Raw genomic sequence first — 10759 nt, 5'->3', positions numbered from 1 at the left:
ATTTTTTAAGTAAAGAGGAAGAAGAGGGAGGAGGAGGAGAAGAAGGGACAACAGAGATAATATTTGGCCCACAGATCCTTAACTATTTTCTCTTTAGGCCTGGCCCTTTCCGAGCAGACTCTGAGCCCCAAGCTGGTAGCCTGTAGCATCCTACTGCGCCCCTCAACACTGTTACATTATTGCTATACTGCAGGGAGCATCCCATGCTGTCTCTGAGTCCCTTTGGACCATGGCTCTCCTGGAGTGCACTTGCCAATTAAAACTCTGTGAATCATCCTGTGCATGAAGACGGAGGTGCCAGTGGGGATTCTAAAATCCTTGGCTCAGCTTCGGGTCTGTGTCATGGGAGGGCTGGCCCGTGGCCTGCGGTCCTCACTCTCCTGGCTGTGAGTTAAGGATGAAAAATTTTGGCCTTAAAATGGAGAAAAATGAAAGAGGGGAATGTGACTAAGGTTTCCTGAGACATTGGCAGGGAACTCTGAGGCTTCTTAGAAGGAAAACCTGGATGCCTGGGTGGCTCAGTGGGGGAAGCGTCTGCCTTTGGCTCAGGTCATGATGCTAGGGTCCTGGAATCGAACCCCGTGTCAGGCTTCCTGCTCAGTGGGGAGTCTGCTTCTCTCTCTGCCTGCCTGTTCTGCTTGTGTGTGCTCTCTCATAAATAAATAAATAAAATCTTAAAAAAAAAAAAAAAAAGAAGGAAGAACCAATATGAATCCCAGACAATGGGATGCCTGGGTGGCTCAGGGGTTTAGTGCCTGCCTTCAGCTCAGGGTGTGATCCTGGAGTCCCGGGATCGAGTCCCACAACAGGCTCCCTGGAGCCTGCTTCTCCCTCTGCCTGTGTCTCTGCCTCTCTGTCTTAAATAAATAAGTAAATAAATAGATTAATTAATTAATTAATTAAAAGAATCCCAGGCAATATTACCATCTGAGCAAGTCAAGGAGCTCCCGGTCTTTTCTTTTTCTTTTTTTCTTTTTTTTTTAGCTCCTGGTCTTAAGCTCAGGCACCCTGAATGTGTGAGCATGGGGCCAACATCTAATTTAACACCCTTCTGTGTCTCAGCTCTGTACCCAGGTGGTGAACTCCCCGATGTCTGGTCTGGTTTTCCTGTTTCCAGAGTCTCCTCTGAGCATCTGACCGCACCTGGCCATGCCTGGAGGCTCTTGGCCTTTGCGAGCAAAGACCCTGGAGGGAAACAGGCTTCCAGGAAGAGTCCCCTTGGGTTAAGGGCCTTCTCTCTGCACTGCCTCAGGTAGGGATGCTGGGAGTGCCCAGGCCTGACTGCCCAGCTGTTCCTTCTCCGCCCTCCAGAAGCCAAACGCTTCAGCATCCTGCCCTGCTCAGTGCTGGGCAAACAGCATCAGGTTTCATTACTTCTCAGGGACTCAGAGGCTTCTCTCAGCCAACCCTCTCGCTTGAATGTCCCCACCCCCCACAGAGGGAAGCCCTGGAAGCGCTCAGGGGGATGGCCCCAGGGGGCAGGGAGGCCCAGAGCCCTGGCTGGGGCTGGGGTGGGCTGGGGGTGGCTCTGTGTGAGAAGCCAGCTCCAGGACGCTCTCACCATCCAGCTGCCTTTCAGCCAGTCCCCTGGGGCCACCCTCCCCCTCCTTTCATTGTGCTGATTGGAGATTGTGTCTCTGAATAGGGCTTGATGTCCTTTTGAAATTATCTGTTCCTTTTTTTTCTTTAAAAAATTTCTCCTGCTTTCTCTATTTGGTTTAGATTGTCACTGTGTCCCTAACTGGTGAGGATGGTTAATGGGCCACTGGATGATGGGAATGATCATCACCATCACCAGTGGTCTTCTCTGAGGACAACCTGGAGGTGGGAGGGACAGTCTCTGGGGGACAAGACCTGGGAGACATTTTCTCTCCCGGGTCCCTGTCAAAGGGGAGCCTGGGGGGAGGCGGGGGCAGGATGTCCAAACTGGAGCAGAGCAGGTGGCAAGGCTAAGGGAGCAGCGGAGCTGGGAATCCATCTGGGGAATGGGATGGCTGGACAGGGGGGCAGGTTCTCCACCCACCTGTGCTGGATAACCTCGGAGCCAGAAGCCAGGTGGGGAAGAGCCCTAGAGGCATCACGGGTGTCGAGGCTCCCTTCTGGGCAGCCAGGTGCTCTGGTCTGCCCTCTGACACACCACAGGTAGCAAGACATGCCAGTGCAACATCAACCTGGTCCTCCCCGTGCCGATCAGGCTGCATTTGTGCTCCTGCTTATGGGCCAGAGCTTTGCCTTCTTACAGAAAAAGCCAGCTGAAGGTAAGGCTCCTCTTGTGTGAGAAATGGTCCATCTGCTAGGGAGTTCCGTGCCCTGTAAGAGCCCCAGGCCTGTAGGAAGGGGGAGACAAGCACCCTGTTCCACCCGACCTCCTGCCAAACAACAGAACACCCAACTGTGTGTCGCAAGAGTGAATCAATATTTACAAAGCAATACAAGGAAGTGTTTTGCATATGGTACCACTTGATCTCAGTAACCCCGAAGACTCAGGGAGCCAGGAGGTGAAGAGTGAGCCTTGGCCTGTGGGTCCAGGAGTGCAGCAATGCTTGGTGTCCAGGGAACAAGGTGTTGTTGAATGAAGGAATGGGTCTGCTAGGGCTCGTCTCTGTTCTATGATCCCGTGTAGGGCCCAGACCCTGGGAAGGCTGATGCCTGCAAATATGCTCAGGAGGGTTTTCTGATTCTGCTCTTATCCTCCCCGCTGCCCTCCCTGCCTTTCCAAGAAGGCATAGATTGATTATTTGAGATGCCAGGCATTTGCAAGCCTGTGATGGTGCCGAGCACTATCCTAGATGCCAGGCTTGAGTGAACAGAACAGATTGAACTCTCTGCCCGATGGAGCTTGTGCCCCAGCCAAGGGCATGGATGTTTGTCTGAGAGACCAGGTTCTGCCTAGACCTTGTCAGTGGTGTGCGGATCAGACGGTCTGGGGAGGTCTGGGAGCCCTGGGCCACTGTGCAGACCCCAATGGGCCCCGCTGTGTCATCTGGACCCTTCCTCCCCCGCTTCCTCTGTTCCGTGCCCGTGGCTGCCAGTGTGGGCTCTCCAGCTGTCTGCTCTGGCCTCCTTCCCTGCCCGTGGTTTGCCCTCCGGAAGGGGATCCTAAACCAATCTGGCCTTGCTAGTGTCTTTGCCACAGGGCCTGGCATTGAGGCTAAGAGTCTCAATCTGGGCCAATCTCTTGAACATGTGAAGAACCAGGAGCAAAGGCATTGTTATCAAAATATTATTTAATTTTTTCACTCTGTGCACAGAAGGCATAGAGAGTCCATTGTAGAGCAAGGGAAGTAGAGGGGACGTGGACACAGAGATGAGGTGTGGAGAGACACTCCTGATATCTTCCTGTCCCAGGGTTTGTCATGTTCCTGTGGCCACAGCTTCCCTGCTGCTGGGCACAAAGACAAAGCCTTCACCAGGTTGGTGACCTGTCCTCTCGTGTGTGAGCTGGCTCCACTTGGCTTCTGCTACTTATAACCAATTCATCCTCACCTTCAATGCAAACAAACTCTTTCTGTTAAGGGCAGAAGCAGCAGACCTACAGCTGCCCCCATGTTGTCAGGTCTGGGAATGACAGTCAAAGTGGGGCCCAAGAGACCAGCGCTCACTGGGGATGCTCCCCTGCCCCACACCACCTCTCCTCCCATGCCAAGGCCCCAGAATGCAGATTGATCTGGATACAGAGTATGACCTTCCCCTAAATCATCATATCTTTGTTATACGATCAGGCTTTCTGACTCACAAGCATTTTTCCCCTTGCTCTCAGCCCTAGGAGGGAGTAAACACTGTGGTAAAAGAAGGAAAAAAAGATGAATTCCTTTCTAAACTGTGGGTGCAGGGCACCTGGGGGTAGCTCAGTGGGTTGATTGCCTGCCCTCAGCTCAGGTCATGATCTAGGGGTCCTGGGATTGAGCCCCGCATTGGGATCCCTGCTCAGTGGGGAGTCTGCTTCTCCCTCTCCTGCCCCCCCTGTTCATGCTCTTTCTCTCTCGCTCAAATAAATCAATAAAATCTTAAAAAAATAAATTGTGGGTACAGCAGTGGAGTGGCCATCAGTATTGATCACCGCAAGCTTAGCAAGAATCAGCTGCAAGCTTAGCAAGAATCAGCTGCTGGGTCATAGACTTTTTAGAAAGGACAAGTGTGGTCCGTTGAGAGGGCTGCACATCAGCCACAGAAAGCTTCTCTTTTTCCATACCTGCCTAGCTCCCACCTGCCCTCCAGGCCCCAGTGTTTCCTGGGAAGCCTTCCCCAAGGTTACATTGGGGAACTCCTTTCTGTCATAGCACTTTCTTACAGTACACGTTTCACTATTTAAGTACATATCTCTCCATGAGCTCCCAGAGAGTAGAGTAGCTCAGTACCTGGCATGACGGATGTTCCACATATATTTATTCAACAAAGGACTGAATTTAGACATTAATTTAGAACTATCCACAAAGTCTCTGTACCTAAACTTGTACAGGTAACCATATGTTCTGTGCTTCATCACATTACGAAGTAGACTCAGGTATGTGTTTAAAAGGCAGAGAAAGCAGGTAGGACTCAAGTATCCCAGGATAGCTAGACATTCCAGAACTTTAGTCAAACAAGACCCATCATTTAGGATTAAGTTAGACTATACAACAGAAACAAGGGCTCGTTCTCTGGTGTCAAAAGAGTCCAGAAAGATGCAGTTCTGGGCAGGCACGGCATCTTCATGAAGTTATCAGGAACCCCAAGCCGCTCTGGCTTTCTCCAGCACCTTCCATAGCATAGGCTCCCATTCCCAGGGTCACCGCATGGTTCAAGAGGGCTGCAGCATGTCAGCCATCACATCTGCATTCCAGTCAGCAGCATAAAGGCAGAATGGCAAACACAACAGAAGGACAACTTGCCAACTGAGTCTAGGCAGACGTCTTAAAAGTTGCACATAAAACCTCCTCTGCTACCTCATTGGTCAGGAAAGCTCGCAAATGGAGACTTTAGCTGGGTGCAGTGCTGCCACAAATAAACTTGGAGTTTTATAATTAGTGGTGAAAGGAGAACAAACATCATGCAGGAACCTGCAGTCTCTAAGCAAAACTGTCAGGAAGGGCCTCTTTTTAAGAAAAAGTGTAAAAAATCCACAGATCTATAGGCAGCTCGGCTTTGCCGTACATCCTGGCACCCTTTGATAGAGGGGCTGATGACCAATACTGTCCCACCCATGTGGAGAGCTGTGAGAGGAGTGGAAGGGTGGACCCTGTGCTCTGCTTCTGGCCTGTGCTCATCATCTGTGCTTACTGGACACGACCTTGTGAAGAGTTTGTGGCACACAAACTGCACAAAGGCTTTTTAGCACGTGGGCACGTCCAGCAAGGTGGGTTGGCTCAGCGCAGGTGGGTGCAAACACCCGTGGCCCCATACCTTCGGGGCCTGCTATAGGATTGGAAGCCTGGATGCTCTGCATTGCGGGCCCCCAGGGTCTCCAGGACGAGGGGAAAACGACCCTTCCCCTGGCCCTCATCCCCCCAGGGCTCAGGGTCCCCAGAGGCCGCACATACGGCATCTTCCCCCAGGACATATGCAGAATCTCTAATCAGCACCTCCTCCAACGGCGGTCGAGCTCCTCTGAGACTGGAAATGTCTGAATGTAGGACAAGTGTGAGAAGGGGAACGTGGGACAGTCATCGTGCGCTCTGGGCAGGCACCCTGGCCCTGGCCCTGGTTTTCTGTGTTGCTTTGCTAACGTGACTCAGGTGTCCATGTCCTCAGGCAGAATGGGAAGGGTAGTGACACCCACCTCGGAGGACTCAACGAGATAGTGTTGGCGGACGCATTTCATACAAAAGGTACTCCACAGAAGCTAGTTGAGTTCACGTCTGAGGAAACAGAATGGAGATAGATGGCCACAGCCATTGTGAGCACTCAACCCCCGAACAAAGCTCCCTGTGAAATTAGAGAAATTTGCAACCCTGGCATGTTGGCCGGGATCCCGGGAAGGGATGGGCACTTAGGGCGGAGGAGCCAGCCCCAGCCCCAGACAGCAGGCTCCGGACGGCCAGGCGTGGGGAGCAGATCCACATCTTGTCCTGGGGACGCTGCACTTGGAATGACATTATTGATTCTGTGGTTCGGGGTGCCGAAGGGGGACAAGGGGCCGAGTCTCGTTATGGAAAGCCTTTATGCCTGCTGTAATTTCTACTTAGAGAGGCATATGGCAATTATTTTCGTCATCTCTACTTTCAAACCTCAGGGGACGCCTAGGTGGCTTAACAGTTGAGTGTCTGCCTTCGGCCCAGGTTGTGATCCCGGAGTCCCAGGATCGAGTCCCGCGTCAGGCTCCCTGCAGGGAGTCTGCTTCTCCCTCTGCCTGTGTCTCTGCCTTTTCCTCTGTGTCTCTCATGAATAAATAAATAAAATCTTAAAAAAAATAATAAAATAAAACAGCCTCGGTGCTAGCTATTTCCAGTTCTCGAAGGCAGGGCACGAAGGGTGCTGGCTGGGGAACAGGCAGCTCACAGAAGAAGCGAAGGGTGCACGGCTCCCAACTGTCAGGCTCACTCTTAACTAAGCAGACTCCCCCACCCCGCTCCGTGAGTGCCTGGGCGGGGCCTCTCCATCACCCATACTGGGGCTCAGGTGGTCCCTCACAAGCACCAGAGAAACAGGCACATGATCTTGAGCAATCATGTGACTGCTTTTCCTCGTGGCTCAGGGCAAGAGGTGAAAAGTGACCTTTCACAACCACATCCTGAGAGGATCTGCCTGCCAGCAAGTCCTGGGGCAGCGATGTTGGAGCTCTTCCGGGGATCAGATCCTGCAGATGGGCGTGAGGTGGGCAGGGCTGAAGTAGCCAGACGCAGCCTCAGTTTTCAGCACCTGAAAGAAACCATCGCAGGAGTATGGCCCCCATGGAGTGGAGGGGGAGGTAGGGGCATGGCACAGAGGTGAATCCAGGGGTGAAGGCAAAGGCTGCTCACACTTACATTGCACCAGTTGTGTGCAGGGCCTGTTCTCATTTCTTGGCAATGACTCTGGTAGGCGAGTATGATCATTACCTTCTGTTGCAGAGGCTCCGGCCTGAGCTCAGACAACCTTGCTCCCAATTCCTGGACCTTCCCAGTTCTCTGCCATGCTGCGTCTCGGAGTGGAACTGAGTGGGAGCCCGTGGAGCTCAGTGTGGGGCCCCGGCTTTCAGGACCAGTGCCCCTCCTCCAGGAACTCGTGCCCGTGACCACAGGAATATCACCGTCTGGCCCGAATACCAGAAGAGAAGCACTCTTGGCGTGTGCCCTACGGGGTGGGTCAGTTTTCAGAGGACAGGATGTTTAGTGAGCTGCTCTTGAACTCCAGTGAGAACATGGTGAACCCTCTAGGCCTGGTGGGCGAGGGGAATTAGGAGGACAGGGCTGGTTGCTTTTCCTCCTTTGCAAAAGCCAGCAGGCACCTGAAATCAGCCCCCAACCTCAGGCCTGACCCTGACCCTTCCTTGTCCTGGGAATGGTTTATTGATTCCGAAGGACGCATTTAATTTCATTTCATTCCAACATCAGAGCATCTGCCTCTGCTCACTGAGGCAGAGCCCCTCCTCTCTTCCAAAAAAATCCCAAGTTAACAACGATCTTGCATTAAGGAGTTGACCCAGTATGAAGGCTGCCTGTGTGTGGCCCTGCTCCATAGGGGCGTTCCTGGACCTGGAGTTTTGGGAGGATTCCGAGGGGTCGTGCATATACACCTGCTACACGTTCATTAACAGCTGGCTGCTCACAACCACCTCCAGGCAAGCAGCTGGAGGGGGCATCCGTCCTGGGACAGGAAAGTTGCGGGGCCGTCCGACCCCCATGAGCCAGGTGTTCACTGGTTCTAGTCCCTGGGGCCTTCCCTCCACCAGGTGCTTCGCGTGATGCTGGCAGCAAACAGGGCAGCAGCTGAGAGCCGCCAAGCGGAGCTGGCCGTGGCCGGTCACTTACACTCCCCAGTGCTGCCTGCTGGCTTCCAAGCCAAGGCACAGGTGCCCGCCCCTCCTGTCGGGACTCTGCCAAAGCTTTTGTAATATTTTAAAACGGCCATTGAAATGCCCGGTGACCAAATTTCCTTTGGAGATTGAAAAGTTGCAATTCAGAGGATGGCAGCATTCTGGAAGCTGTGACAGATTTGCTTTCCAGGGGCTGGGAGGGGCAGGTCCTCATAAAAAATAAGATTGATTATTTACTTGAGAGAGAGAGAGCACATGAGCGGGGGTGGAGATGTGGGGCTGATCCCCAAAACCCAAGATCACGACCCTGAGCCGAAGGCATATGCTTCGCCCACTGAGCCACTCAGGCGCCCAAGAGCTCTATCTTTGTAAAAATGTCCATAGTGGGGCACCTGGGTGGCTAGTGGTTGAGCGTCTGCCTTCGGCTCGGGGTGTGATCCCAGGGTTTGGGGATCAAGTCCCATATCGGGCTCCCTACAGCGAGCCTGCTTCTCCCTCTGCCTGTGTCTCTGCCCCACCCTCATGTGTCTTTCATTAATAAATAAATGAAATCAAATAAATAAATAAATAAATAAATAAATAAATAAAATCAAAACAATGTCCATAGAGGCCCGACTTGCATTATCCATATCCCATCCATTAGCAACAGCCATACAGAGTTTTGAAAGAGGAAAACCCAGAGGGAGAAGGAGTTAGCTCTTGGGTACCAGGAAAAGCTACAAATGTCACCTGGGCACCTGTGAAGGTGTCTCCCCATCAGTAACACCACCTGTTGGGCTCTGGAGAAGGGGATCCTGGTGAAAGGACCCCTCAGGCTCTCTCCTTTGGGAAATAGGAAGATTACAATGCAAATGGGTAATCCAAAGTAATCATCACTTACAAAAGATTCCCACACTGGGGACTCCTGGGTGACTCAGCAGCTGAGAGTTTGCCTTCCGCTCAGGTCGTTGTCCTGGGGTTCTGGGATTGAGTCCCTCATGGGGCTCCTCACAGGGAGCCTGCTTCTCACTCTGCCTGTGTCTCTGCCTCTCTTTGTGTCTCTCATGAATAAATAAGATCTTAAAAAAAAAAAAACCCAAAAGACTCCCACATAATACGGAGCTTAAAAAAATGTGAAATTAAGCCAGGAGCTGCCTTCAGACACAGGGAAGTGTGTCTAGTCCCTGCCTGTCCTAAAAGGCACAATCCAGCACTGCTTTTGGGTCAAGCCCAGTGTACACAGATGCTAACAAGGCTGATTTGCCCCTTTCCCTCTTGTCCTGGAGGGTGTGAAGCGCTGAGTACAGGGATCCAGAAAAGAGCATCTTAACCCACTTGGGTGGTGGCCTCCTTTAGAGGGAAATGTGAGGCCAGGGCTCCAACTGGCCACTACCCTGAGAGGGAAAGCTCTTGTGCTGCAGACTATATACCGGTCATGCAGCCTTGACTGGTCCGCCTCTGGCTGTGTCCCTGAGGGTCCTGCTGCTGTCAACTGTCTGCTAACACATCCTTCTAGTCCTTTCTCTAGCTGAGGGTTGAGTGCCACGCGTGCTAGCTCTGCAGGGTTCATTCACCCCAGGGCTGGAGCTCTGCAGCTGTGTGGGAAGGTTACATGTTTGCAGATCAGCATAGTAGGGGCAGAGTGACTTGGAAGCCACTTCATTTTTCACTTCATCAAACTCCCACTCACTGGGAAACTCGAAACCAGCGATATGAAACCTTTCTGGAGTTGTGACACCCTATTGTCACTCACTTTAGTTCATCAAACACCCACCCCTCTGAAAAATGCTGTGAGGTACGTATTTATTTTTAAGATGAAGGTGAACCAAAATTGAAAAAATACCTGAGAATTTTCTGACACGGTAGCAAAAAGGAGGTTTACGGGAGGTGATTGGAAATCAGAGCAGGAAATCTGCACTCTGTGCAGAGGATACAGTTGTCCCCAAAAGTCGGCCTCCCTCCCAGCATGCACACCCTCGCCTTCCCCTTCCCTGGCACCCTTGCCTGCTCACTGCCCTGTACCTCCCTCCGTGACGCCCCATGCAGGATAGGCCCTGAGCCCTCACCCCTGCCCTGCACATTTCTCCTTGCAGAGCTTGTTAACACCTACCCAACGCCAGCTCCACTGCAGGTGTGGCTCTTGTCGTCGTTGCTTTGGACAGGTGCTAATACCTGCTAGTTCCTTGTCGGCAGGAAAACGTTAGCAGGGTTAACAGTGATGAGAATGAGTCCCTCCCAGGGATATGCTAATGGAGCCAGAGGGAATATCACACCCGGAAGAAATGATTGCCACTGGAATTTCAACAGGCCACAGAAACAGCTGGTGGGAGTTGGGAGAGGCATCCACTCCGCCTACGGTAATGCCCATCCTCGAGGTGCAGGCTTTGCTTTGGGACTGCGTAAAGGCACTGGATGAGGGTCAGGTGACCTGAATCTGGTCCTGAGTCACTCTAGTTCAGCCAGTATTTTCTAAGCACCTGCTGTATACCTGGCATTGGAGTCCAATGGTGAAGGAGATGAACCCTTGTCCTCAGTGAACTCCTTGTCTAGCAGAAGGCAACAGATACCACGAAACTGCTCCCCCAGCGGTGGACAGACTGCTGCGGGAACATGAGAGAGAGGGTGATGAATTCTGCCTGGAGAAAGTTCCAGAGAATCTGTGTTTGCACTGGCCCTTTAGGGATGAGAGAGCTTTGGCAGCCTGAGGAACGGAGGGAGGACAGTGCGAGGGGCAAGGCTGGAATGGAAGCACAAGAGGCGACCGCTGGGAAGTGGGTCAGATCACAGGGAGCATGATGAGGGAGGGGGCAGGACTGAAGCCAAAAAGCAAGGAGGGGGCCAGATGCT

General features: G+C 52.5%; 1 long non-coding RNA gene across 1 annotated transcript; it reads right to left on the bottom strand.

Annotated features, from left to right (window-relative positions):
• Window positions 1-4369: 4369 nt before the first annotated feature.
• Window positions 4370-8964, bottom strand: LOC144315947 (uncharacterized). Its single transcript, XR_013381686.1, has 5 exons — window positions 8814-8964; window positions 6945-7210; window positions 6694-6837; window positions 5759-5837; window positions 4370-4812 (listed from the first exon to the last, which is right to left on the bottom strand). It is a non-coding gene; the product is annotated as an uncharacterized LOC144315947 (long non-coding RNA).
• Window positions 8965-10759: the final 1795 nt, after the last annotated feature.

This window comes from Canis aureus, chromosome 6 (genome assembly GCF_053574225.1).
Source record: "Canis aureus isolate CA01 chromosome 6, VMU_Caureus_v.1.0, whole genome shotgun sequence".
Taxonomy (NCBI): Eukaryota; Metazoa; Chordata; class Mammalia; order Carnivora; family Canidae; genus Canis; species Canis aureus.
Note: the sequence above shows the minus strand (reverse complement) of the source record. Positions and strands in the feature narration are given on the sequence as shown.